This window comes from Propithecus coquereli, unplaced genomic scaffold (assembly GCF_000956105.1).
Source record: "Propithecus coquereli isolate 6110/MARCELLA unplaced genomic scaffold, Pcoq_1.0 Scaffold302, whole genome shotgun sequence".
Classification (NCBI taxonomy): domain Eukaryota; kingdom Metazoa; phylum Chordata; class Mammalia; order Primates; family Indriidae; genus Propithecus; species Propithecus coquereli.
This window is the reverse complement of record NW_012148642.1, coordinates 1,299,612-1,306,918: the sequence shown is the minus strand read 5'-3', so window position 1 is coordinate 1,306,918 and position 7,307 is coordinate 1,299,612. Positions and strand designations below refer to the sequence as shown.

Below are 7,307 nucleotides of genomic sequence, written 5' to 3'. Positions count from 1 at the left end.
CCAATCAAATTAAAATTAAAAACTGAAGTTAATCAATTAACCATTAGTATTCCAAGAGGAGGAAAAACTTATCTAGCAACAGTTAAGAAGCTCTTTCACTGCTGGCAAAAGAATAGAATTCTTTTTATTGTGTCCTGATAAAAGTTTATTCATGGGCATTGAAATTTGAATTTCATGATTTTCATATGTCATGAAATATTGTTTTTCTTTCGATCTGTTTTTAATCATTTTAAAAATGTAAAAACCATTCTTAGCTCACAGGCCCTATAATATCAAGCACAGGGGCAGTATTTGGCCTACGGGCCATAGTTTGCAGATCCACGTTGTCTGTGTAAAGACGACAAGACCAAACCTGAATTTCTTCTAAAACCAAGACTTTCAAGACAGATTATTAATGAGAACATGCCCTGTGCCAGATGCCCCCCTCAGTAAGAACAAAGCCAGGATCCTCATACAGGAGGACAATGGCCTGGGCGTGGCCCCACTGTTCCAGAACTCCTGTTGCTGAGCACAGGTGAGCCTGAGCATTTCATAGACAGCTTGTTTTCACATCAATGTTAAAGAAAAACAAGGCACTTGTAAAAAATTTGAAGCACAAAAGGATTTTGTTTTTAAGTCTCCAGCAAAACCCACCAAACACACTAAAGTCATTATCAACACATATGGCTGTTCCTGTATTTTAGACATAAGTGGGTAAAAGCTTACCTGACATACCTAGAAGCATAGCTGTCAAAGAACATTTCTTTCCAAATCAAGCAGTGAACACTTCAGTCACAAACAGTATACACACCAAAATGTTTTGCTCAATATATTTTGAGACTAGCTCTACATGTTGTGCTAAACATTTCCAGAAAGTTGCAAAAAGCTTGTCGTTATTGATCGGTGCTTAGAATTTAGCTGACACCCTGGCTCCTTTGTAGTGTACACAAAGATCAAATCAAAGTAATAAATGCACATTAAGCCAGCAATCATTTCCCTGTAAAACTGTAGGCCCAAGCACTCACACATCCTGAAACAAGTCCACCTTCTGTGCGAGCACTGTCCATTGCAGAACTCCTTGAGACGACATTTGTTTCCGCACTCACCGCACGTGTGGGGCTGAGCACACGAAACATGGCTGGAGCGTGGAGGACCTGAAGAGTTAATTCTATCTGAGTCTCAACAGCCCTATGTTGAGTGACTACTTTGCCGGGTAGTGTACCACATGGAGGGACAGGAAGCGGGAGTAACATGAAAATGTCCATCATGCCGCTGCAAAAACGTTTGCCTATAGATATCCCTTAGAGGAAGACGTATTCTGCATAAATGGCATTGATAGTATAGCAGAACTATACAACTGCCACTGCTGCAGGTTAACATGTTGCCTCCAACATGAAGAAAAAGTACTTAAAGGTGCTTCCACTACTATCCTGTAGTTTCTTCAGTTAAGCCAACATCCTATACGGCTTCCCTTCAACCAGACGGCGGTACGGACACCAAAAGCCTGTGTTCAGCAACAAAGGAGCCCAGGAGACCACCTATCTGCTGAACTGTGAGCTGGTTGGGACCTAAGTGTCGCCATGTTTTTCTTCTTAAAGAGAGATGTCAGGGTGAGGAGGGAACAAGTAAAAACTGCTTTTACTGTTTGAAAGTTGTGAGAGCTACCACTAGCTGTGAAGATCAGTAATTCTAGGCCGCCTCCCTTGGACTCTTGGTCTGCCTGTCCTCCCAGGTGGAGGACTCCACCACCACTGCTGTTGCAGTTTCTCCTTCTTCTTCATGTAGGAGGTCATGTTGTTGAAGGTGGCCTTGTAGAGACTGAAGCTGGCATCTGTGCTGGCAGAGCATCCCGCGTAGCCCTGATCCCATAAAGAATATCAGACACTTTCTTTGACAGGGCACTGTCAAAAACAGACTGTGACTGGCCACCAACAGGCCTGCAGAGCACCAGCAGGGCTTTCCAGCAGTCCTGCAGAGCCCACAGCCCCTGGGTCTCCTCAAAAGCCTTGTCCCACACTCGGTGCTGGAAAGACAGCTGCTGTCTGTATACTAAATGCTGTCTGAGGGCATCTAGCTGGAAGATGTAGGGGAATGCAGTCACACAGAAGCACAATGCAGTTCTCCTGGCACCAGAATGCAATCCTGAATGCTGCAAACCTTTTGTGGCCCCGAGGCTCTGCTGGCTCTTGCAGACTGGCCAGGAGACAGCAGTGTAGTTGGCAGCTGCTTCTGTACTCCCAGAGCCTCAGAGTACAATCCCTGGAGGAGGACAAGAGCAGCTCAGGATAACCAGACACCACAAAGATGCGGCTCACAAACTGTGTGCCTGAGGGAGGATTCCATGCTGTGCGGTGCTGCAGCCCAGCTGAACCGGATCTTCTTATCTTGGTCGACAGTGAGGACAAAATGGTCATTGGGACTCACGGCCACATTTAACAACATAGACAGGTTCCCACGTTCAAGTCTGCTGCATCTGTGCAGCTCCAACACCAAAAAGGAGTAGACACCTCTGGACTTGTCAGGCACCAAGACCTTCTCCTCAGAGGCTATAAAGATCAAGGCCATACACCTCCTCACCACGGTCTAGAAAAATTTCCTCCAACTTCCCATTAGAGAGAAAGGGTAAAGATTTCACTCCAGTTAACACTGAAAAATTCACAAACCCAAAATCATGACATTCAGAGATTACCATGGTTTTGTATGGAAAACAATCAGATGCTTACTGTCATTGATTAAAGCAAAACAGCTGCCATACTTGGAGAATGTGGATGCCAGAATTGTGTCATTCCCATAGACCAAGGGTGGCCTATTCTCCCTTCATTTTCTTGTGATTTCTTTTCTGCAGCACTGCAGTGATAGATGAAGAGGCTGTTGTCATCACTGCTCACTGTGGAGATGGCCAGGATCCATTGCCACCCCACACTACCAGTATCTGCCTGCACAACACCAGCCCCATGGAACTGGCATGTGCCTGCCTGCAGCACCACCACCCACATATGTGCCCGCCCAGTGCCCCTTTCTGTTGGCCAAGAATAGAATTTATTAAGAGTCAAGAATGTCCTGGATTCCATAGCTATTTTATTAAAATTTAAGCATAGTAATTTAAATACCAACATGAGCTAATGCTGTTCTCTACAGTATTCTACCTCACAAAGTGGCTATAAGGATAAAATTAAGGCTATGTGTTTTTACAAAATGTACCACTATATGAAAGGTATTATTCTTCCTATCTACAAAGAAATTGAATGTATCACCTTCTTTCATCACTTGTAGATCTTAGCTTCTGCTTTGCTGGTGCCAAAAATAAAGGAGGAGGGAGGGTCTAGCATTTACTTTAATCTAACGATGGCCCTTTACTCTCAACCTGTTCCATTAAAACTACGTACTTGTACAAGTAAGAGCTAACATTTGTGGTAGTAGTTTTTTCCCAAACTGGCTAAAACAAGAACATAACTTTTTCTTAACCCTTCCATTCCACAAACATTTCTTGCTTAATTATAGCACAACTAGGGCATGATTTTGAAGTATCTAATACTGCCCTATCTTTTCCCTTTGTTCTTCCTTTATCTTAGATACAATCAGGATTAATACCAATCAAAAGATATTTGTTTACAAATCCCAGGCTATAGTAAACCCAAACACTCATTCTTTCAACAATACTTACAGAACATCTACTGAATGTTAGACATTACTCTAGTCACTGAGTAAACCAAAATAAATAAGCTCCTCTCACAGAGCTAAAATCATCCCACAGATGCTAAAATTAATTTAGTAGTTTCAGCTATCTTTTTAGATCCCAGTTCTTTTATAACCGTTGAACCAAGTATGCATACTCCATGCCATAGGAATTCCACTTTCAGGATTGTAACTTAGAAATACCCGGTCACATGTGTACACAAGAGTCCTGTACAAGGATGTTACTATCTCAACACTGATTGTAATAACAAAAATATTGAACATAACCTAGGTGTCCATCAGTGGAGGAGTAGATAAACAAATTGTGGCATAGTCAGAAATTGGAATACTCAATAATAGTTCAATTGCATGAACTAGATTTATATGTGTCAACATATAAATATGTATACCTTGAAATTATAATTTTGAATAAAAAGGACAAGATGTTGAACATTACATACATATAGTTATCATACCACTTTAAAAATTAGAAAACAAAAATACTGGCTTATGGATAAGTATACATGTAGTAAAATACAAACATGTAATTGACTGTACCTCACATTTATCATAGTGGCTGCTTTTTGGGGGATAGAGTGGGATGGTAGGTGTTGAGCAGGGAAAAAGGACTGGTAGGGGAACCTAAATTTGTGTGTGTGTATGTGTGTGTGTGTGTGTGTGTGTGTGTGTGTAATATGAAGAAAACATAACAAAAAATTACTATTTGTTCATTGTAGGTGACTAAACACAGCTGTTTAATATACTGTCCTTTATACTTTCCCATATAAATATTTAAAATTTTCTAAATAAAAAACTAAAACTTATGAACAATCTTTTCTAAATACTAAGTGATTAATATTGAAATACCTAAAATAGGCAATTTTTTTTACAAGACTATATACAACTTATAAGCATGGTTTCCATTTAGTGATGTAAAAGACCATTTCCTGGGGCTACCTACTATCATATTTCCTGATACTGCAATCCTTTCATTTAGCCTACCTTATTTTTTAAAATATATTTAGGGGGTACAAGTACAGATTTGTTACATAGGTATACTGTATAGTGCTGAAGGATGGTCTTTTAGTATAACCACCACCTGAATAGTGTACATTGTACCCATCAGGTACTTTCTCATCCCTCTCTACCTTCCCCCGACCCCTTGCTGAGTCTCTATTGCCTATTTCTAAGTGTACACATTATTTAGCTCTTACTTGTAAATGACAACATGTGGACTTTCTGAGTTATTTCACTTAAGATAACGGCCTCCAGTTCTGTCCATGTTGCCGCAAAAGATAAGATTTCATTCTCTTTATGGCTGAGTACTATTCCATGGTATATATATATACAACACATTTTCTTTATCCAATCATCCACTGATGGACACTTAGGTTGGGTCCGCATTTTTGCTATTGTGAACAGCGCTGCAATAAACACAGGAGTGCAGGTATCTTTTTGATGTAATGATTTCTCTTCTTTTGGGTACACACCCAGTAGTGGGATTGCTAGATCAAATGGTAGTTCTATTTTTAGTTGAGAAATCTCCATACTGTTTCATACTGTTTTCCATAGAGGTTGTACTAATTTACATTCCAACCAATAGTGTGTAAGTGTTCAATTTTCTCCATATCCTCGCCAACATCTGTTATATTTTGCATTTAGCCTACCTTATTTTTCTTTTCTACTTTAGAGCGTAAAAATAGACTTACCTATCTTCAATATTTTCCTTTTTGGTCCCTAGAGAATTCAGTTTTATTTCTGTTCTCTCCACTTCTCTTTCTCCTATTGTGACGTAGGTCCTTAGAGAACTTGTACTTTTCCCCATCTCTAGATGAAATAGTCCTGGTTACTTTTTCTTTTCTGTCCAGTTTCTATTATTAAAGCATTGTTCAAAAGCCTTTATGATTTTTCTTGTCTTAGAACATTGGTATTATGTCTATGAATGGCATGTAAAATTATTTATAGAAAGGCAAATTCTTTCTCCAAAAAGATATACAGAAGCCAGCAACCACATGAAAAGATGCCTGACATCATTAGCTATCAAGGAAATGAAATTAAAAACCAAAATGACATACCCCTTCACACCCACTAGGATGGCAATAATCAAAAAGACAAATAATAAACAAGTGTTAGTGAGGACGTGGAAAAACCAGAACCCTCATCCTGGTAAGAAATTAAAAAGCATTCTGGGCCAGGCGCGGTGGCTCAGGCCTGTAATCCTAGCTCTCTGGGAGGCCGAGGCGGGTGGATTGTTTGAGCTCAGGAGTTCGAAACCAGCCTGAGCAAGAGCGAGACCCCGTCTCTACTAAAAATAGAAAGAAATTAATCAGACAACTAAAAATATATAGAAAAAATTAGCCGGGCATGGTGGCACATGCCTGTAGTCCCAGCTACTCGGGGGCTGAGGCAGAAGGATTGCTTGAGCCCAGGAGTTTGAGGTTGCTGTGAGCCAGGCTGACGCCACAGCACTCACTTTTGCCCGGGCAACAAAAGCGAGACTCTTGTCTCAAAACAAACAAACAAACAAACAAACAAACAAACAAAAAAACCATTCTGCCAGTACCTCAAAAGGTTACTACAGGCATATACTAAAGAAAAATGAAAACACATGTCCACATAAAAACTGGAACACAAATTTTCATAGCAGCATTGTTCATAATAGCCAAAAGATGAAAACAACACAAATGTCCATCAAATGATAAATGTATAAATGAAATGTGGTATATACATCCAATAGGATATTTTTCAGCAGTAAGAAGGCATGAAGGACTGACACATGGTACAACACGGATGAACCTTGGGAACATTATGCTAAGTAAAAGAAGCCAGCCACAAAAGAACACATATGATTCCATTTATATGAAATGTCCAGAATAGGCAATCTATGGAGATAGAAAGTACGTGAGTGATTGCCTAGGGCTAGGAGGAATGGGAGAAATGGGAAGTGACTGCTAATGGGCACAGAGTTTCTTTTTGGGGTGATGAAAATGTTCTAAAATTGATTGTGGCGCTGGTTGCATAACTCTGTGAATATACAAAAATCATTTTACACTTTAAATGGGTGAATTGTATGGTATTTAAATTATATCTCAATAAATCTTTCTTTCTTTTTTTTTTTTAAAGGAAATTCTGTCTTTTGAATTATGGGCTTAAGCAGGCAGGCTTAGGACAAGCCATCTTTTAGGGTAATCAGGTGGGGCTCATACTTTCTGGTTAATTTTTTATTGTCATATATTAATACATACAAAAATACACATAAATGTGAGTATCTAAGGCTAATATACTTTAATTTTTCTTAGATTGGTGCTACTTTTCAAAATTTGTTAACATTAAATGTTACCCAGGGTTTTGGGAAAAGGAAGCCTCATACACTGTCGAAAATCAAATCTTTTCTGATATTAAGGTAATACAAAGTTTCATTTTATTTATTTATTTGAGACAGGGTCTCGCTACGCCACCCAGGCTGGTTTTGAACTCCTGGGCTCAAGAGATCTTCCTACCTTGGCCTCCCAAGTAGCTGGAACTACAGGCATGTGCCACTATGCCTGGCCTACAAAGTTTTAAGTGTGTATACTCTATGACGCAATAATTATTTCTAGGTATTAACCTATAAAAATATTGCCACACAGGTGGATTGTTTGAGCTCAGGAGTT

General features: G+C 39.6%; 1 protein-coding gene and 1 pseudogene across 1 annotated transcript in view; both read right to left on the bottom strand.

The window, feature by feature from the left end:
- Positions 1 to 7,307, bottom strand: part of BRAF (B-Raf proto-oncogene, serine/threonine kinase) — a 195,241-nt gene that overhangs the window by 89,549 nt on the left and 98,385 nt on the right. The gene's annotated exons all lie outside the window — the stretch shown is intronic.
- On the bottom strand, positions 1,647 to 2,935 carry LOC105814673 (annotated as a pseudogene).